This window comes from Balaenoptera musculus, chromosome 4, assembly GCF_009873245.2.
Source record: "Balaenoptera musculus isolate JJ_BM4_2016_0621 chromosome 4, mBalMus1.pri.v3, whole genome shotgun sequence".
NCBI lineage: Eukaryota > Metazoa > Chordata > Mammalia > Artiodactyla > Balaenopteridae > Balaenoptera > Balaenoptera musculus.
The window spans coordinates 87,387,100-87,410,661 of record NC_045788.1 but is presented as its reverse complement, the minus strand read 5'-3'; the positions used below and the strand labels follow the sequence as shown (position 1 = coordinate 87,410,661).

General features: G+C 35.7%; 1 pseudogene; it reads left to right on the top strand.

The window, feature by feature from the left end:
* The window catches only part of LOC118894019, a 54,483-nt pseudogene extending 31,864 nt beyond the window's left edge, over window positions 1-22,619 (top strand).
* Window positions 22,620-23,562: the final 943 nt, after the last annotated feature.

Here is a 23,562-nt window from a genome sequence, read left to right as displayed (position 1 = left end):
TTGTTACCTTAACATATCGATTACCTTGCCTGAAAGAACTGGTCTATTGCTTAACCCCTTGTTTTGGCTTTGATGAAAATGATTCTTTTTCTCTGAAGCACCAATGTCAGAGTTCCCACATCTCTCCAATGGATGAAAGGGAAACCCCTTATCCTTCTAAATCCCATTCTAAGCCTAAAAGCTTTGACTCAAACTCTGGGGGTGGGGAGGTTCAAAATTTTAAACTTTTAAAATAATGTCATGTTTCATGAGAAGGACAATAAATACTAAGGGGAAAAAAATGCGTGTACTGAATCTAATTTACAATCCACTCACACTTGAGCTGCCAATGTCACTTAGTTCAGAACTAAACACAACCTTGAGGGGTCACTGGTTCAGTGTTTTTTAAATGCTGTTTTTAATCCATAGATGTTTTCTTTCCTTCCCTCATGCCTTACTTTTCCCCAAAACAAAAAAGTTAAAGAATTCCCCAGCTTAATAATGATTTGGTTAAGAAATATTTTATTCAAATATTCAAAATTATAAGTGGAAGGGTAATTTTTTTTTTCTTTCAGGTAATCTTTTGCAGTGGTGTGTGGTAAATGTTTAACAAGCAGTTCTCAGGGGGAAAAATGTGTGCATATAAACACGTACGTAATTTTCTACAAGTTTATTAAAAGATGTGTGGCACACAATTTATAAAAAGTAACATATGAAATACTATTTATTATAAATTACATGCAGCCAATTGATTGTCACAGAATGCTTCCATTAATTTTTGCCAGTCTTTTCTCCATAGCCAACCTATGGTGCAAATTCACTTATTATGTGACAAATAGAACTGCATCTCAATCCAGTAATTCTTTTCCCAATAAATTTATCATCATTAAATATGATATGTGGTGTGCAATTAAACTAATTCTCACTTTTGTACAACTTCTAAGTATAAAACTGAACCCTCTTTCAGCTTCAGCACTGGACATGACACACTTTTAAGTTTAATTTTCATTATTAACATTTTCTTCCTTTAGGTACTTTCTTAAGTCTAGACAATCAACAAAACAATAAATCAAACCTTTATCATAGCGCTTGCCGATTTCCATGGTGTAAATACTCTCACCATGGCTGGCTTCAAGCTATCAACACCACTGAATTCAGCATCACTGAATTCAGAGTTGGAAGGATGGGTGCAGTAACACGCCATTAAATGGAATTTCCACATTCAAAGACGTAAGAAACCTCAAGAAGTCAGTAAAATCATTAGAAAGGGATGAGGTTTGAGAATTTATTACCTTTGTTTTTAGTATAATTTATTTAATTTTAACTCTATATAATTTAATTTTAAATAGCGATTATGATTAATAGTAGGTTTGTAAAATCTTGTGAGCCTGTATCAACTGGATCCAGTATATACTGTTTAAATGCAGTCAGGTGAAGGTTATTACTTTTGTTTCAGTTTCTAAAGAAATAATTTCTCATCAAGGCTACCTCTATACTAAAGTTAGACCTAAGCAGAAAGGAACAGGACAAGAAAACTAAACTTAGAGAAGGAAAATTCACAGCCTTATATTTGGTTATGAAATTCTTTTTTACATTAATCTCTTATATTCCTATTTCCTTATAATGTTCTTTGTGGATATGAAAAATAAATGGGTTTTGACATATATACAAATCTGTTCCATCATAAGCTTAATGTCTATTTGGCTATGACGACTATCGTTCTTAAAATATGGTTTTATTTCTCATTATCCAATGTCAAAACTCCTAAAATAAGGAGATAAAGATAAGCAATTTGAATTTAGGAAGAAGAGTGATATATAAAAAGAAATCAGGGAAAATGTTTAAAATAATATATATCAACATTAAAGCGTCCTCATTTCAATCTAATCACAGTGTAGATCCAGGCAGTGGTCATGCCTCACAGACAAGCAGCCTCCAGTCTGACAAACCCACAAGTCCAGAAACCCTTGAACTCTTCTCACTCCCCTGATCAGATAAAAGCCTTCCTGATTCCTAATGCCAGGCTCCAGGACAGAGGTGGTTGAGATGAATGCCTCTTAAACTCTAGTACTGCAGCTATGCTCAGGAGGACTTCTAAAGAACTCATTAACGCGTCAGGTTGACATCTCATTTCTCTGCTAATGTACCCAGAGAATGCTCTTCTGCATTTACCAGTCAGATGCTCAGAACCTCCACTAAGATAGTACATATTCAAGATTGAATTTTCACACTTAACTCTGGCCACGTTTCTGAATGATAAGCTAAGCACTAATTGTAGGTAAATTCCTTTATTTCTTTGGCTTTTTTTTTGACTGTAGGCAAATGGTTTCTCTGGGACCTTCTTTGAAAGTAAAACGCAGTTTCTGCTTTAAAGTCATTTATGGCCTTTACCTTCATTTTCTGTGTTTTGGTCTTTGTGTGTCTTTCCAATCCTCCTTCCTAAACTGTAATCTCTTTGAGAGAAGGGAGGGTGTCTTATTCTTCCTCATGTCCTCTAAAGGTCTTAGCAAAATGTATTGCACAAATCATAATCGATGTTCTGTAAGGTATCTTACAGAATCTATGTAAGGCAAGGCCTGAGCTCTTTGTCTTATATTTCACAGGTGCACAAGACTGAAGAATGCCAAACTCATTAGTTCCTTGTATGTCTAGGTAAAACAAGTACATCAATCAAGCAAGTAAATGTATTTATTTAAAGGATTTTTCCTATGTGAATAGAGTGTCTTTTATTTGACAAGAAGGTGAAGCACAGTATCTGGAAACAGAAATTTTGAGCAGGTCAGTTACAAGTGTCAAAAATGAAGTTCAGAAAAAGCATAAACCAACTTTAGTGATAAATTAATTTAGAAGAATGAATTTTGGTGACTTCCCTGGTGGCACAGTGGTTGGGAATCCGCCTGCCAATGCAGGTAACACAGGTTCGAGCCCTGGTCCGGGAAGATCCCACATGCCGCGGAGCAACTAAGCCCGTGCGCCACAACTACTGAGCCTGCGCTCTGGAGCCAGCTAGCCACAACCACTGAGCCCGTGTGCCACAACTACTGAAGCTCGTGTGCCTAGAGCCCGTGCTCCGCAACAAAAGAAGACACTGCATTGAGAAGCCTGAGCACCGCAATGAAGAGTGGCCCCCAGTCGCCGCAACTAGAGAAAGCCCGCGCGAAGCAACGAAGACCCAACGTGGCCAAAAAATAAAAAAACAGAACAAATTTTTTATAATCTTAGATGGTAAATATTGCAATTGATGAATTCAAGGTATGTTAGAGATTTTTGCCTCTTTCCCTTCAGCTTGTAGAGTGCTTTCTCTATATGCTTGTCTATTATATGAAACACTGAGGACACAAAGATTAATAAAATATTGGCCCTATGTTTAAGGAGCCACAGTCAAAAAAGAGCTTCTTTCCTGACTGGGGAGAAACTGCCAATATTTCTGTGTCCAGCCAGGGGAAAAGCATGGAAAATATATTGAACATTTACTCTGTGCTAGACACTGGCTAGGTACTTTGTACATAGTCTCTCATTTGCTGCTGTGCTGTTGTGTGCTACATCATTACTGTGCTAGCTTATACGGCCGTGGGTCTTGTCTTCCCAGTGGGCTTATAAACTCCTGTCTTTAAATTCTTTATGCTGCCATGGTACTTTAGCAAAGTAAATAAAATCTGAATGAAACATTTTCCAAACTGAATTTTATTTTCTAGTGTTCAAAGAACTGCTTCTTTTACCTGCTTTAGATTTTTTTCTTTAGTTGTCCTTTTCTACAGTTTCCATTTCAATTCTATGCCAATTCTCCTTTCAAAGTTCCTAATATCCCACCCACCTCCTATATGCTCCTAATACTTGTATTTTGATATGCACATTCATGTTTTGTCCATCATCGCTCCTATAATAGTAGATATGTATTTATTGATTATATCTACATATCCTTCCTTTGTATATTCTTGTATTTTAAATTCAAACAATACTAAAATGACAAAATATTTAAGCGGAGACTTAATGCTTGTGTGAGCCTACTATGTCAGAAGTATTACATAATAAATTAGCCATCTTTTGTTACTATAATAATCTTGCATCCCAAACTACCCCAAACTCAGTGACTTATGAGTATTTACTTTTCTTGCCGATGGGTCTGTGAGTTGTCTGGGTCATCTTTGCTTAGGTTGAAGTTTGGATTTTCAGGATTCCCCCACATGTATTCATTATAGATCATTCTAGGCTGAAGGGACAATGACTTCTCAGGGCATGTTCTTTTTATGAGAGATCATAAGAGTGAAAGAGTAAGCTCTAAGGTTTCTTAAGGCCTTAGCTTGAAACTGGCACACTATCACATCTGCCCTCATTCCATCCACCAAAATGAGCTGCATGATGAAGCCCAGATCAATGCGTAGGAAGTATACATCACTCATTCTTATGCATTGCAAGACCACATGGCGGAAGAGAATAAAGACTGGGGAACAATCCAGTCCACAACACATGGTTTATCTCATTTATTCTCCATATAGGGAGGTGTTAATACCTCCATTATAAACATGAGTAAACTGACGCTCTGAGAAATTAAATAAAAAGCCCAAAGTCACAAAGCAAATGACAGCATAAGTAGTAATTTGAATAAGGTATAGTTTTGACTTTATAAACCACATATTATTTTCATGACAACAGTAATCTCTTTTATAACACTCATATTCCTGGTTTAAAAAGAATAGGAAAGTTGAGATTTTGTAGGTGGTGAAGCTCTTTTTGCTATAAAATGGATTAAGATACAAAAACAAATGGAGGTACTTATAGTCGATAGCATCAATCACTCCTTTGTTCTTAGCCCTAGAAAAGAAATGGAGTAGGCCTCAGAGTGACTCTCTTTCCATTGTTACATAAATTATCTATTGTGGCTGCAATCACTGGAGTCCACACAGCATATGCTGTTAATTAGCTATGTGTGGTGGCTTAAAATAAAGCCTTTCATGAGGCTTGTAAAGTTAATTTAACTTTCTCTTTCCAGGGAAAGAAGTACTGTAAAGAGTGACTATAGTAACAATGATAGTAATTTTAATGCAGTTCTTCAGAAACAAAGATGAGAACCAACAGAAGGTAAATTTTCATTAATGTTCCATGAATTGGGGGGTAAACTTATTATGACTGAAAGTTTATGTTCAATGACCAATTACAGTGAGAGGGTCACCTTGGGCCAACACATCCACCCAAACCTTCTCTGCAGAGATGGGGCTTATGCCCATGGCTTTGGCTCCTAAGCAACATTGTCTAATGCACTGTTTTCCAAATTTGTCAGATCTTAAAAATCACCTTGGTTTGCTTGTTAAAATTACAGATAACCAGTTTACTTAGCTAGAGAATCTGATTTGGTAGATAGAGTATACTCCAGAAAGCTGAATTTTTACACATTGCTCCTGATGATTCTCATGATCAAACAAGTATAGGGGTTAATCCATCAAAAAACTGAGTAGTTTTAAGGAAGACATACCAATTCTCTAAAATCTCTTTCAGAGGATAGAAGCAGAGAAAATACTTCCTAACTCATTCTATGAGGCTAGTCTTACCCTAACACCAAGACCAGACAAAGACATTACAAGAAAAGAAAACTACCAATTAATATCTCTCATGAACATAAATGGAAAAATCCTCAACAAAATATTAGCAAATCAAATCTAACAATGTATAAAAAGAATAATACAGCACAACCAAGAGGGATTTATCTCAGGCATACAAGGCTGACTCAACTTCTGAAAATCAGTTAACGTAATCCATTACATCAAGAGACAAAAAAAAAAAAAAAAAAAAAAACTACATGATCATGTCAATAGATGCAGGAAAAACATTTGACAAAACCCAATACCTATGCATGATAAAAACTCTCATTAAACTACGAATAGAAGGAAAATTTCTCAACTTGATATACACTATCTACAAAAACCCTATAACTAGCATTATACTTAATGATGAGAAACTCAAAGCTTCCTCACTAAGATCAGGTACAAGGCAAGGATGTCCCCTCTCACCACTCCTTTTTCAACATTGTGCTGAAAGTCCTTGCTAATTCAATAAGGCAAGAAAAGGAAATAAAATATACACAGATTGGGATGGAACATAAAACTGTCTTTGTTCATAGATGACATGATTGTCTATGTAGAAAACCCAAAAGAATTGATAAAAAAAAAAAAAAAAACCTTCTGGAACCAATAAGTGATTACAGCAAGGTTTCAGGATACAAAGTTAATATGCAAAAGTCAGTTGCTTTTCCTATACCAACAATGAACAAGTGGAATTTGAAATTGAAAATGCAATACCATTTACATTAGCACACCCCAAAATATTTAAGTATAATTCTAACAAAGTACATACAAGGTCTATATGAGGAAAACAACAAAACTCTGATGAAAGAAATCAAAGAACTAATAAATGGAGAGATAGTCCCTGTTCATAAACAGAAAGACTCAATATTGTCAAGATGTCAGTTCTTCCCAATTTGGTCTATAGATTCAATGTGGTCCTGCTCAAAATCCTAGCAAATTGTATTATGGATATTGACAAACTGATTCTAAAGTTTATATGCAATGGCAAAAGACCCAGAGTAGCCAACACAACATTAAAGAATAAGAACAAAATCGGAGAACTGATACTACTTGACTTTAAGGCTTACTATAAAGCTATGGTAATCAAGACAGTATGGTAAAAAAAAAAAGGCAGTATGGTATTGGCAAAAGAATAAACACATTGATCAGTGGAAAAGAATGGTGAGCCCAGAAATAGACTCACATAAATACAGCCAACTGATCTTTGAAAAAAGGAACAAAGGCACTACAATGGGGCCAAGGTAGTCTCTTACAAATGGTACTGGAAAAACTGGACAAAAAAATGAATATAGACAGAGACCATACATCCTTTACAAAAAAATTAACTCAAAATGGATCACAGACCTAAATTTTAAATGGAAAACTATAAAACTCCTAGAAGATAACATAGGTGAAAACCTAGAATACCTTGGGTATGGTGATGACTTTTTGATACAACATCAAAGATAATTCATGAAAGAAATAATTCACTAAAATTAAAAACTTCTGCACAGAAAGACAATGTGAAGAGAATGAGAAGACAAGTCACAGACTGAAAGAATATATTTGCAAAAGACAAAATTATGAAAGACTGTTATTCAAAGTTTTTAACACTCAAAAAAATAACAAAACAATTAAAAATGTGCAAAAGACTTAACAGACACCTCACCAAAGAAGATATAGAGATGAGAAAAAGTAATTAAAAAGATGCTCCACATCATATGTCATCAGGGAAATGTAAATTAAAATAAGAATGGGATCCCGCCGCACACCTATTAGAATGGCCAAAATCCAGAACACTGACAACACCAAATGCTGTTGAGGATGTAGAGCAACAAGAACCTTTATTCATTGCTGGTAGGAGCATAAAATGATACAACCACTTTGGAAAACAATTTACTAGTTTCTTATACAACTAAAAATACTCTTAACATATGATCCAGCAATGGTGCTACTTGGTATTTACCCAAAGGAGTTGAAAACTTATGTTCATGCAAAAAACCTGCACACCCATGTTTATAGCAGCTTTATGTATAATTGCCAAAGGTTGGAAGCAACCAAGATGTCCTTTAGCAGGTGAACGGATAAATAAACTGTAGTACCTACAGACAGTGGAATATTAGTCAGAAATGAGCTAGCAAGTCATGAAAAGACATGGAGGAAACATAAGTGAATATTATTAAATGAAAGAAGCCAATCTGAAAAGGCTACATACTATATTATTCCAACTATATGACATTCTGGAAAAGGCAAAACTATGAAGACAGTAAAGAGATCAGTGGTTGCCAGGGGTAGGGGCAGAAGGAGAGAAGAATAGGCAAAGGATTTTTAAGGCAGTGAAAATACTCTGTATGATATTATAATAATGGATGTATGACATTGTCCATTTGTCCAAACCCAGAGTCCACAACACCAAGAGTGAACTCTAAGGTAAACAATGGACTTTGAGTGATTATGATGTATCAATGTAGGTTCATTGTTGATAAAAACATACCATTCTGGTGAGTGATGCTGATAATGGGGGAGGCTATGTATGTGCGCAGGTAGGGGGCATATGGGAAATTTCTGTACCTTCCTTTCAGTTTTACTGTAAACCTAAAACAGCTCTAAGAAAACTGTCTTTTTTAAAAACTAAAAAAACTAAAAAAACAAAAACCTAAAAACGAAAACTGATCAGACACGATTCATGTTGGATGGTTGTTCCTCACAGCACTTGGAATTTAGATGAAAGCTGATGCTTTAAGAGTTTGTCTCACATTATTCTTAAGCACTTTCTATTTTCTGACTTCAAAATGTATAATTGCAAAAGACAAAATTATGAAAGATTACAATTACAAAGATTACAATTATAATTACAAAATTATAATGTATATGCATTTTGAACTGTAATTACATTCTTGTAAATCTGTTTGGGGAAAGTCATGAAATTTTTTAAATCTTGTAATTTTTTTCTTTATATCCAATTGTTTAAACTTTCTCAGACTTCTTCCTATTTTCCATTCTTCTTTTTCTTTCTTTTCCATTGCTTGATCCTTTGCATCTTGGCCCAGATTCTCCTACAGCATACTTCTGACTCCTCTCCAAACTACATGGATGCAAGTAACCTCACCTGGTTACTATCTGCCCTGTGCACTGCATCCCTCCTTCAGATAACAGCAGCTGCATTTCTCTGCATTCTCTCTCAATAGATTGGGGCATGGGCTTCATATATTCTTTTTTTTTTTGAATTTTTGAATTTTATTTTATTTATTTTTTTATACAGCAGGTCTCATTAGTTATCCATTTTATACATATTAGTGTATACATGTCAATCCCAATCTCCCAATTTATCACACCACCACCACCCCCTCGCCACTTTCCCCCTTGGTGTCCATACATTTGTTCTCTATATTCTTCAAAATTAATGGAGAAACAGGAAAATCTGATGGGATGACAAATAGTTCTATATCTGCAAAAGGAATATCAGAAAATGTCATTATGTTGGGATTGTTATTGAGATTAAATCTAAGGTAGGGCTCAGATTGGATTTATTTTTAAACCAAATCTCTTTTTGTGGCCATTTGTGGACTGTGTGCGTGGTCCACTGAATACCAGTTTGAAATGAGATTGCATATCTTTCATTAGCAGCAATTGTGTAGTGTGCTTGAATTTGGCTTTATTGTTTTATAAAATGCCCATCAAAATGATCCTTTTAGGTACGCGTCCAGCTACAACTTGATCATACCTTAGTATGTGTCATCATGAGCATATTCTGGTGAATGGCAAATTACCCTGAATGACAGAAAGCTGAAATCTATTTTCTGTCTTGGCTACTGATTGGCTGTGCTGTGGTCAAGTCTTCCAACTTTTTCTGTCTCAAATTTGGGGCTGCAACATAAACGAGCTGATGTAAAACACGTTCCCTATAAAACAGCTGTCTTCCAAATTCTAAGCATAATCATTTGTGATTGTTATCTAGGCAGTTCAGAAGCAAATGAAAAAGTCAGTCTTTTGCAGAAGCAACACAGATTAGCAATGATATGTCCAAGAAGGGATCTCGATGGTATATCTTTTCTTTTCACTCTTATTTTTACAGTCCAAAAGATTTTTCTTTCTTTTCATTATACAAGAATCCATGGGATAAGATATCTGCATGAAAGAGATTGCTAAATCTTTGAAACCCCTCAAAGGGCATAACCCTGTATCATTGTAGTCATGGGTATATTGTGTGACAACCAGCAATGTCTACATCACTACTATGAAGTTTCTTTTTGGTTTTTCTTCTCATACTGAGTGAAAACCTGCTATACTGCAGGTTTCATTCATTGGTTATTTATGTATTTGTTTATTTAATGCTCTGTATCATTATTAGAAAAATGTTCACAATTAAATAGGACAAAATAAATTTAAACAAATGAGGAAATTAGAGAAAATAAAAGGAAAAATAAGGTAATACCAGGAACTAAATTATTACATAAAAGACTTTCCTTGATCTTGTACATTTGCTAAAAATGGGACATTAATTTGCCTCCGAGATTTCTAACAGCTACCCATTGGTGTGACTTTTGCTCCCTGAAGCTACACATAATAAATCAAGTCCCTTTTCCATAAGGAAGTCCCTCAGATATCCAAAAAAGTTCTGAGTCCTTTAGGCTAAATCAGAATGAATAATCTTACCCATTGCCCAGAAAACATTATTAATTTACTTCACCTTTGGAAGAAAATTCTAGTCTGTTCTATTGCTTCTATGCAAAAGGACTCTAGGGCATTCAATTGCCTAACTTCATTCCATTTGACTTTTAAAAATAGAACACATTTTTACATGGAATTGAGCCATTTGTAGATGAACAGTAGAACTGACAATAGCAAGTCCTTGATGGTACCAAAGTCAACTTTTAAAACTTTCTATCCCATCCTAGGTGAAGTCAGAACCCATTTTGACATTCCTTCCTACTGATCCACAGTAGCCTGCATAGACTGAGAGTCATTTTAATACTAGGGACTTGAGTAGTTAATGGTTTTCCTTCCTGGCTTGATAAAATTACATTAAAACCATTTAGATCTTCTATTTTAAAAAATTTCTGGCTAAGGGGGTTATGTTCAGGCATTGGATATTAGCATGATTTGGCTAATGTCAGCATTGTAGTTCAATCTATTTAACTGTTAGGTGTGCTAAGCCTTTCTCTCACTCTCTCTCCTGCATATGTTTCTTCTTCACCAAAGCCTGGCATTTGGTGAAGAAGAAGACCTTGTCAGACAAGGACTCTCCTCAGAAAAAGCACAGAAGTGTCTGAACTCCCGTGTTCCAACTCCAGTGAACATCTCTGAGCATATTTGAGCAAAAGAAACTATAAAGTCTTTTCATCTATAGTCAGTAGAATCAGATTCTGCCTCAGCTTTTAAATCATGAAAAGTTTTAAAATATATTCAAGCACATCCACATCACCACCCACCCACTACCACTGTTAAGCAGGAAACAACCAGTGTCTCTGTCTGCAGTGATCCCACAGCATATCAGTCTGAACCACATACCATCTGGCAGCTTTAATATGTTTAAATATCCCTCAAATTCAAGTGGCAATTACGCATCAGCCAGCTGTGATCTTCATCTAATTCATCACCACATTCTTCTCAGAGATCATTCGATTCGGCAATCTGGAAAGATTCACGATGAACAAAGACCTCAGAGATCAGAGGTAAATATGTTCCCCATGGTTGTGTCCAGAGTAATTAGAGTTCAAAATTCCCAAAAGACAAAAATATTGCTTCAGCTACATCATGAACCAACAATAAGCCCGCTAAGCATCTTGTTATTATTATAATCGCTGTAGAACCAAAGATTTCACAATGGTGTCTCCTGGAATTTATTTTCACCATCAACCTCTCAGAAATAAGTGGCTCAAAGTTATAAAGCCATTTTTGATAGGCAGAGTGGTGATGGTACCCACGGCAAGTAAGGCAGTATTCAGTCGTCTTGGCAACAAGATTCAAGAGGAGTCCAGAACTCAAGCACTGCTCTTGTATATTGTTTTTGAACCTGGCCCCCTGGCCTTCTTCAGCATTCAGTTACCAGAGCAATAAAACACCAATTTTTTTCATATTGTCATATAGACATATGATTTGAGAGATAGCCACCGTACCTCTGCCCAAGAGGATATCAGAATTTTAATAGTCATCTAAGATACTTTGAAAAATCCTACAACTGCAAAAACTGGAAAAAAAAAATAATGCAATCAGAACTCCAGGAAAAGAAATATAACTGTGCAAGAAAGGCATGGTCCAAATGAAAGGCAAACTATAACACAGCAGCACGAGTTTGAATGATTGGTGAAATATATATCAAAAAAATAAACTTGAAATTTATACCAAGGCTAGAATATTTTGTGAGTCACAGAGATTGTGACCCTGGAACTGCAGAAAAGGATATGTTATCATTGTAAATTACTTGGGTATATAGTGAACAAACGTACTTCCCATAATGATATAAGCACATTTTTTTAAACTTTTAAGACCAATCGACGGACAAATCACAGAAGTCATCAAACTTGACTGTGCACAGTTCATTATAAGTGATAAGAATAGACAGAAGAAATACATCCTCTTCTTCCAAGGTGGAGAAGAAAGTATTCTATATGATTTATGGAATAAGAAATAAATATTTAAATTATATGAATAGAAGTTGAAGTGAAAAAATGGAGAGTAGCAAAAAATATATATTAGCAATAAGTTGGAGACAGAGATGGGTGAATGAGAAATTTTGCATCTCTATAGTAGGAGGAAATTTTAAATAATTTCTAAAGTCAATATTTTGAGCAGTAGTTATAGTAGCATGGTTAATAGGATTATAGAGGCATCACCAGATGAACTAAGTAGAGAAATGGGAATAAGTAGTTGTTTCTGAGGAGTGGAGTTGGGAATGGAAAGGATAGAGTAGGGAGGGGGTTTTTACTTTTCCATTATAAAAAGTTCTGTATTATTTGTATTTAAATAGCCATGTAACTAAATTTTTTTTCAAAGCTATCCTTGCCTATTTCCTCTGTACATTCAACAGAAATCCAGATAGACATCTACCATTGAAGTAGAAACTGAGGGGGGGCCTAGGACTTTCCTGAGAGCCCAAGGACATGTCATAAAATTTACCTAAAGTGCATGGTTATGTGATAGAGATCAACACAAGAATGAAGAGAAGAAAAAAAACTTAGATTTCTGTTTTTGATAGAAACAGAGTTAACTTCAGTCTGAAGTTATAAGTGCCACTACATTTAGTAAAAAAACTTTCAAGATCTACAGATCAATTTGTGCTTCTAATCACTCCCACACAGCCTCTCTGCAATGAAATGTGACTCTGCTGTGCAGGAACCCTAAGGAAGAAATGTGTTTAAGAACATAAAGCTATGGTACTTATATACAATGGAATATTACACAGCCAGAAAAAAAGAATGAAATAATGCCATTTGCAGCAACATGGATGGACCTAGAGATTGTCATAGTGAATGAAATAAGTCTGACAAATACCATATGATATCACTTATACATGGAATCTAAAAAAATTGGTACAAATGAATTTCTCTACGAAACAGAAATAGAGTCACAGATGTAGAAAATAAACTTATGGTTACCAGGGGGTAAGGAGGGGTATAAATTGGGAGATTGGGTTTGACACATACACACTACTATATATATAAAATAGATAACTAATAAGAACCTGCTGTATAGCACAGGGAACTCTAGCCAGTACTCTGTAATGACCTATATGAGAAAAGAATCTAAAAAAGTGTGGATATATGTATATGTATAATCGAGTCACTGTGCTGTACACCTGAAACTAACACAACATTGTAAATCAACTCTACTCCAATAAAAAAATTATAAAAAAAGAACATAAAGATAGGGATGATATCATGATTTCTTTGTTTGTATAGCACATGAACTCCTAAAGGCTCAGATTTTTTTGTTGTTGATATCAATTTTTCTTAATTTTAAGTGGGGGAGGTTGGAAACAGTGAAGTTATTTCTCTCAAACTTAAGTCACTTCTTATAAGGTCACCTGGTCAATGGAGAATGTAGGCCTCAAATATAAGTGATTTGACTCAAATTCAGTGTTCGATTTGCTAGGCCCAGACTCACAATAATAATAGCCACCCTTTATTGAACACTAACTATGTGCTAGTCTCTGCATATGGCTCATTTATTCCTCACAAGTTACTATTATCATACCCATTTACCAGTAATAAAACTGAGGAATGGAGAAACAAATTTACCCTAGCAGGCTTGGGGCAAGTAATAAATCTAGGATTTGAACCCAGAGATCACTTGTATAACATAGGCTTAGATTGGAAGAGAAGTGTGAAGTCGTTTTAGCCTAACTTCTTCATTTTATAATGGAGAAAAGCCTGGATCATAGAAGAAAATTAACTTGTCCAAAATTACACAGCTGGTTAGTAACAGAGCCAAGACTAGAACCCACATATTCCGGCTTCCAGTCCAATTCTTTTCAACCACAGAAGGTCAGAAAATGTTAAACTTTTTGAGACTCTGCAGCCCATCTGGGTTTTTGAAGTGCCAGTATTGTAAGTCTCTGTATTAAGTTAACTTACAATCTGAAGATATTGAATACTACCACAACGTTCGCATTTGGCAGAGCCATGAGATGTCATGGAAAAATCACTGCACCAAATGGTACTACAGCTTTCCATATTCAATAGCACCACACAAAAAAATCAGTTTTTCCAACTTGGAAGGCACACCTCAAAAAAAATCAGATGCCTTCGGTTTTGAAGAAACATTTCTCGGGATTTACTAATGGTTGAAAACAAAAGTGAAATTTGTATATAGGGAAATTCATGTATAAGAAAATTAAAATACAATGTCAAGAATTTAATCCAGGGCATTTTCCACTGATGCTCTTAAACTGATGGTTAATTCAACAACACAGCTCACACTTGTGGCTTTATTTACTAAAGTATGATGTTACCATGTCAATAAAATATTGTGTGGTGAAGGTTTCCATATTATACAAAAGAATTTGAAACATCAAAGGATGAAAAGGAGGAAAATGGAGAATGCAGTGGAATTAAAAGAGATGTCATGCAATTACCTCTCTATTCTGGGAAACTGACAATGGATTAGGGGTTGGGGGAATAGCTGGGGAAGTACATCAAGAATACCTGAGACAAGTACTTGTAGTAAAAGCGCTTCCCTTTGAAAATATGTGCTAGGTTTTGGATTATGCACTAAACATTTACAGCTCTCAGATGTCCAGGTATCTGCTGTAGATTTCTTGAAGGAAAGAAAGAAAAAGAAACTGACAAGGTTGGATATGCCTCCAAGAATGCAAAGCAAATGTATTTCCAGACCTGATTCTAAAGCAGCCTCATGGAACGTGAACTATCGGATGGTGCCAAGTCGCCGTCTTAAAAAGTCCAGGTACACCTAATACTTCCAAATACTTCCCAAAACACCAGTCTTTAATGTTTTCTCTTTTTTACTATAGCATCTTACACTCTTATCTTGTGTAATCAAAATCATCTCTGAGATGTCTGACTATATAGAAGACTCAATAAATTACCTTAAGTTGGCTTAGTCAATAAATCAACAAAAGGAGTCATTTACAGCTTCCTACTCTAGCCTCCAATATTGTGAATATTGACTTTTACATAGTAGGATGCCCTGTGAAGTTTTCCCTTCAGCTCAGAAAAAAAAAAATCTATTGCTATTATAACTGTATTCTTCCAAAATAAAGTAATAATCATTAAAAGCAGGCATGTAGTGTAAGTAGGAATGTAAGTTGCTACAGCCACTGTAGAGAACAGTATGGAGGTTCCTCAGAAGACTAAAAATAGAATTACCATATGATCCAGCAATCCTACTCCAGGGCATATATCTGGACAAAACTGTAATTCAAAAAGATATATGCATGCCTATGTTCATAGCAGCACTAGTCACAATAGCCAAAGCATAGAAACAACCTTAATGTCCATCAACAGATGAATGGATAAAAAAGATGTGGTACACATGTACAATGGAATACTACTAAGCCATAAAAATGAATGAAATAATGCATTTGCAGCAACATGAATGCAACTAGAGATTATCATACTTAGTGAAGTAAGTCAGAAAGAGAAAGACAAATACCATATGATATCACTTATATGTGGAATCTGAAATATGACAAATGAACCTATCTATGAAATGGAAACAGAATCACGGATGTAGACAACAGACTGGTGGTTGTCAAGGGGGCGGGGGTTAGGGGAGGAATGGAGTGGGAGGTTAGAGTCAGCAGATGTAAGCTTGTATATACAGAATGGATAAACAACAAGGTCCTATTGTATAGCACAGGGAACTATATTCAATATCCTATGATAAACCATAATGGAAAAGAATATTAAAAAAAGACTGTATATATATATGTATAACTGAATCACTTTGCTGTATAGCAGTAATTAACACAACATTGTAAATCAACTATACTTCAATTTTTAAAAAAAAAGCAGGCAGTGGGAACTGATTGGTTCACCAGCTGAATTAGGTTCATAGAAAAATATTTTATTGGGTGTACTGTCTCCACTTCACCACTGGTCTCACCAAGTCCAATCCACACTTTTATGCTACCTATCAGCACTTATAGACTTTCTAATTGGTGATTTCTGCTACAGCAATTACAGACTTCCTTCCTCCATGGCTAGATTTTAAAGGTCTTAGATAAATGTAGTTACTAAACTAAAGGTTTTTTAAACTTGGGGAAAATGGTCAAGGAGAGAAAACCTTAAGCGTTTAAGTTTATGTTCCTTTTAGGTGTATTTTCCTTTCTGTCTTTATCTACCTTCTTTATGTCCCCAAATATCCAGATCCAAGGGCCCTTGATTTGGGCCTTCATAGGAAGCCTTTCTTAACTCTTAAATTCCATATAAAACTTAAGGAACCACTGTCTTGATCTCTAAACAAACTGAACACCCAGTTTCCCAAATCTATTCAAGTTGATAAATTAATAAACAAGATGTTAATATAGTGATGTGTTCCTCATTCAGATAACTTAACTGAAGTAGAACAGAGAGCTTTTAAAAACACACATCATTATCCCAAAGGACTATCAGAATTTCAGAAACTATGGGAGACAGAAGAAAATATTTTGTCATAGGCAGCAAGTCTACCATTGGCCAGTCCTGCTTATGTGAAATGCAGGGAGAACATTTCCCAACAATTACTTTCTGCTAATGATGAGAGACCAGGCTAAATGGTTTGTTCATAATGAACAAAGCAGAAACTTTCTGAGAATAATTTCATAAAAAACTTTCTACTAGTATAACAGCTACCAAATGACTTTTTTCTAGCCTATATTTGGTGATAAGATCTCATGTATTTGCAACAAATGAAAGCTCCCCGCAATGGTTCCAATGGTATCTGTATTTTTCATAAGAGAGAAAGGGAAACATGCAGACAAGTGACTTGAGAGACATAGTTCCTTAACACCAACAGAGAAAAAACATATATATATGTATATATATATGTTTTTTATATATATTCTTATATATAAAATATATTACATATATAATATATAAAAAATATTTTTAAATATATATATACATATATCCCAGATAGATCTTATTAGAAATGCCACGCATTTCTTTGAATAAACTATTGACCAATGAAGGAAGTGTTCACTCACAGGAGAAGAATCAAGTCTTTATAACAAGTTTCAATGTGTTTAGTACTTTTCAAATATTCCATGTTCAATAAGACAATTTGAATCTCTACTAGGTATGTGACTATACTGTGCTAGATGCTGAGGATAGGTACTTTTCCTGGGGAAACCTACGGTCTCCCTGGGGGAACAAGATTATATTTGAAAACAGATAATTCTGTGAGCAAGTACTTATTTAGCACAGCTAGGTTCTGCTGAGGTTCAAAGAAAAGACAAATTAATGTGGCCGGGAACATTCATCTATACTAAAAGTTGAGAACTGGCTCGATATAGGTATAGAGGGTGCTCAGCAACTAAAAGAAACCTTGAATCCACAACTCATGACTCACTTTTACCCAGCTCCCTACCTCTACCCTAGTGACTTCCAACCCAACCAGAGGTTCTGGATTCTATTTCTCCCGGTCTCCCCTTCTCCATTTCCCATTTTCATCCTTGACACAGGCTCCAGACCTCGACGTTCACTATTTGCTGCAAACTTTAGTAAAACTAAAAGGAAGTAACTTTTATATCTAGTCACTGTACATGTATTGCAATATAATCATCCTTTACTGTATCCAATTTTATAGTTGTTGAAATATAAATAAATTAACTAACTAACTCAAGCTATATATATATATATATATATATAATATAGCTAGAAAGAGACTGACCTCAGATTTGAATCCACATCTCTTGATTACAAAAGATACATTCTTTCTACTCTGCCATGATGTCATCCTGTCATTATGGAAGACATTATTTCATTGCTTCTCCAAATTCTTACCCTAAAGTGCCCTTAATGTAGAAGAGAGTAAGCATAATCCAGAGAGGACTAGGACTAAAGAAGTGATGTCAAGTTTTATCTTAAAAATTCACATGAATTTTGCTTCCTATTGCTTCCTATTTGTTTCCTATTCTTATTACAGGATGCATTCCATAATATATTCATATTTGTTTTATTATACAAATAAATTTATGTTTTTATGTAAATGGATGTCCTAGAGCATGTGATGTGTTCACGCTGTGGCTTTGCATAACTCCTAGAGATCCCCTTAGGGATTCAGAGACCCCCAATTTAAGAATTATGATCATTGGTGGTATGTGGAAATAGGAAAAAACTATAACTCAAGGTGAAAAGCGAGCACTTTTTCAGTATGACTTCTCATAAGCTAGAAACTACAAGCTTACACAAACTCTTCTGGAGTTTGCAAAAGTAGAAACAATTCCTAGCTCTTTAACAGGCAAGCATAACCTCGATTCTAAAATCTGCCAAAAACGTTAAAGAAAAATCTAAATAAGCTAACTGAATAAGCAAACTCCAGGAGCCCAAGGATAGCTCTCTGAAGAGAGTTAGTCTCAAGTACAACCATTAGAAGGAAATATACCCAGAAGCTGGGGAAGAAATGCAGGATCCAGGGGTTTCTGGACAGAGGACCAACAGTGTTCATATAGGCATTCCACCAAAGTAAATATCCAAATGGCCATCATGCATATGAAAAATTTCTCAGCCTCATTAGGGAAATACAAATTAAAACCCAGTAGGATATCACTTCACACCAACCAGAATGACTAAAATTAAATAGATTAATAATACTAAGGGTCAGCCAGAGTGATATGGACTGAGCCGAACACACACACTGATGCTGAGAGTGTAAATTGGGGAAACTGGTGATACCTATGAATGCTGAAGCTAGACATCCTCTTTGATCTTATCATTGCACTCCACAGCAACTCATAAATATGTTTACCAAAAGCATGCACCTGAATGTTCCTATCAGTGCTATTCATAGTAATACCAAACTGTGCAACATTATAAATTTCCACCAAAAGTAGAATAGATGAACAAATGGTGTCATATCTGCATAAGGAATACTACACAATAATAAAAATAAATGAACTGTTGCTATGCACAACCACACGATGAACCAAACACACACAACATTGATCAAAATAAGACAGTCAAAAATGAGTACATACTGTATGATTCTATTTATACCAAGTTCAAAAACATGCAAACCTAATTGTGGGATTAGAATTAGTGAAAACTTCTGAGAGATTTCCTTTGGAGAGTGGTGAGTAGTGACTGGGTAGGGGACCAAGAGGAATTTCTGCTATGATAGCAATGTTGTATTTCCTAATGAAAGTAGTGGTTTAATTGATACGCTCTTTTTGTGTATATTAAGATGTATACTTATGATTCGTGCACTTTTCTGTATGTATGCTACCCGTCAATTAAATTTACTTAAAACTAGTAACTTTGCAGAAAACTGTAACAGGAAACAAAGTGTCGCATGTTCTAACATTCATGTAATTGACTCATGAAAACTTTAAATTATTAATTTACCAATTAAATTGTTGATTGATTAAAAATATATAGCATAAGTGGGAAGAAAAGTTTTGGGACAAAAAAAATGTGAAACCTGATATTACTGAACATTAAACTTGTCTCTGTCATGACAGCCAAGAGAGAAACGGAAAGATGATGGTTTATATAGCCACATTTTTTGAAGAATGTTCACAAAGCATACGAATTCACCAGAAAAAAATGATGGCATTAATTTTGGAACAAATTTATCATATTTATTAATATATCTTGAACATGGGGTCTTCCCAAGCTTCAAGAGTAAGATCCATTACTTTCTCACAATTAGAAATTTTCAACATTACTGATATCATATGAGATAAAGGACTCAGGAATATTTTTATCAAAATGAGCTTGAACTGGGTAACTATCAATATTCAGAAAGCAATCAATATTTCTTGAGTATCACCATATTCCAAGCATACTATCAAAAATCATGGCAAATGCAGATAAATGTAAGTTATCACCTTTGTCTTCCTTGGGCATTTAATTGGGCACGATAGGAATACATTTTATAATAAAAATAGATCTTACCTGTGTTATGGTCATATTAATGCTTTTAGCAAACAACGACTAAATCTCAGCAGCATAGAGGGCATACATTTATTTAACTCACAAGTCTGCAAGTTAAATGGGCATTGGACGATCTGAGATGACTTTCTGTGGATGTCTGTTAATTAGTGCTCAAAGGTGGCCCCCCCATGAATTCCAACTCCTGACACTCTCACCCTTGTAAAAACCCTCCTCTTGCATCTGGAATGAGTCTAAAATTCTTTTTTTTTTTTTTTAATTTTTATAAAAGCTTCTAGATTCATGAGAGGTTGCACAGAAATGTGCAGGGAAATCTCATGCATCCCTCTCCAGCCTACCCCAATATTAATATCCTACACAATTATATTTCAATATCAAAACCAATAAATAGTCTACAGAGCTTATTTTCACCAGTTGCACATGCACTGTGTATGTGTGTGTATGTGTTTATATGTGTATATAGCTCTATATAATTTTATCATATATGTGGCCTTACACAACCACCACCATAATCAAGAAAATCAACTGCAGCATTACAAGACTCCCTCAGGTTACCTCAGGTTACTATGGGTATAGACCTACCCATCCCTTTTTCCCCCAGTTCCCAACCACTGTAAACCACAAGTATGTTCACCATCTCTGTAATTGTGCTACTTCACAAATAATACATCGATGGAGTCATAAAGTATTTATCCTTTTAAAATCAGCTTTTTCACTCAGCAGAATTTTCTTGAGGTCTATCCAAGTTATTTTGTGTATGAATAATTTGTTCCTTTTTATTACTGAATCATATCCCATGATATGGATATACTAGTTTCTTTAACCACTGACCCGTTAAAGGACATTTGGGTACTTTTCAGTTTGGGTTATTATGAATTAGTGGCTAGGAACATTTGTGTACAAGTTTCTGGGTGAAAATAAGTCTTCATTTCTCTTGGATAAATGTCAACGAATACAACTGCTAGGTCTAACGATAAGTCCACTTTTAGTTTTGAAAGAAACTGCCAAACTATTTTCTAGAGAGACTGTACCATTCCACCTACTATATATCCTTTTCAGCAAAGTGTCTGTGCATGGTTTTTTTTCCCATTTTGAACTGAAATTTTTTTTCTGCATTCTACTCCCCTCAACTCTTCCCCAAAGGTAACTCTCATCCTGAATTCCTTTAACAATCACTCCTTTAACAATCACAATGATTCTGATACACAGTAACATTTAAAAATTAGAGCCCAAGGAAAGGAAATTGATGGAGAGCCTGAATAGACAGCCAATGGTCTGCTCCGATCATTTAGAGAACGCCACCACCAAGGGATGGGGGAAAGGAAGATGAGAAGATGGGAAAGGGTCTCAAGAGAGAAGTGAAAAACCCCCAAAGATAAATATGATTTCCTTTGCATTGTAATTCAGCCAACTGTGCTGCTACTGGAAATCACCCTTCAGAGACTGCTCCTCCAGAGTGTGCTCTTGGGGGACCCTGCAAAGTGGGACCATACTTTGCTGAAGGCAGAAACCTGAGCCAAGTAGTCTTTCCAGGTCTTTTCCATCTCTGTGGCAATAACAGCTGTGGGAAAGTGGAGTAGAGGGTGTACTGAGCCAGAGCTGACAGTGAGAACAGATAGCTGACAAAACTGGCACATTAACCTTAAAGCCACTTCACACTTTGTTGCTCTTTCAGCTGAAAACAGTAATGTTCCCAACTGTGAAAGCATCTAAGAGAAAGGAAGGGGCAAAACTCTGAGGTTTCCTCCAAGTATCACAGGGAACTGAGTGGAACTTTGGACTGCAAGAAGCTGGGTGAGCAAACTGTGACTCTGGTCTTGAACAATTATTAACTGAGAGAGTTCAATGCACACTTGACCTCTGCATGGTCGACTTTGTTTTTATGAAGTAGTAATAAATTGGGCAGATTCCTAGACCACTTTAGCAAAGTTTACAAGAGTCAATCTGGAGAGTCTTCTGGTGGTATTTAAAATACTTGATGTGGACTTCATCTAAGGATGACGCTAACCTTCAGAGTTTAGGTTTCCTGCTTCCTTTATCAACTCCCTTTCTGGTTCTCTTGGAGTCTGGCAGAGTTTTATGTCCCATAGCAGATGGGACTCACCCGGGCAGGCTTGGGAGGGTCCCAGCAACTCACAGACAGTTAAATGTTTTTCTGGCACATTTCAGTCAGGAAAGAAAAAGTGGTCTTTTAGGAGGTTAACTCTCCTAAAAATATTGTAAACCAAATGCCCCTTTTACATAGTAATCCTCAGTTGAATCAAACACACTTCAGAAGCTGTTTCAGCAGAGATTTCTAATGAACAAATCCCCAAGCCTGATGGAATAGCACATCAAAGTTTAATGAGAAGTTAAGGCATCTTTTTTTTAATTAAATTTATGGTTGAAAATGTTTTAATGCGTCAAGTTTTTTGTTATTTTTTTTTAACAGCCTCCTGGCTACATCCAACCAGCCATCACATTGACCAAGTTCAACATAATTGCCACGAGAGGAAAAATGTCTCCAGCCATCAGCAGTATTAATTAGCTCTGACTATAAATTTTCAAGCAAAAGTTGACATCATCATGTAGGGCAACAAGCTCTACGGTTTCTCTGTAAGGACAAAATCGGGCAGTGACTGAAGGAAACCAAAACTGAATACTCTGCTAAAGGCTTAATATCACAGGAAATATGAATCTAATCCATTGATGTAAACATTGTTTAGTGTCAGACAGTAGTAAAAGGGAAGGGAAAGGAAAGGAAAGAGAAAGAGTGCAGAAAGAAGGCAAGGGGAAAAGGAAGAGCAAAGATAAGAGATCAATTTGAACACTGGAGGTTTGTGCTAAAAAGATTATAAGTTTCTAGGAGCCAGGCAGATCTGCATGTATTTAATAGATCTGTGTTAGGTATCAGTAGACAAGCATGCCCATATGATGTCAGGTATTCATTAGAATATTTGTTATTTATATTCTGCCTCCCTATAAAGAAAAAATGCAATAGTTTACCACAAACACATTAAACACATGGATATAATTGGGGAAGGAGAGAGAGTGTTGCTTGACTGAATGGACATATTAGCTATTGAACAGAATGCAAAAAGCAATTCTCCCTCCAAGTTAAAATAGGCTGCTAGAATGATGAGAGACAATAAACGTAAGAGGCGAGGACTTCTCAACACAGTGACGTTAGGGATGGTAGTTGTACCATAAGATTCTCTGTTCAGTAGGAACAGCTACTCAACATCATGGCTTCCTGAAGACAAAATGCCAAGAGATCTGGCTCAAGAAGGCAGGATCTAGGCTGTAAGCCCTAAGAGAGCAGGGGCAATGGCCTTCTGCCTTCACTACTGAATTCCTGGCACACAGAACAGGGCCTGGCATGTAATAAACACACAGTGGGAAAGAGTGAGACTGGTTTGACCCAGACAAAGCTGAGAAATAATTCATCTAAAAGTCAGCCCATACCCATGAGTCCTGGGAAACTTGAAAGA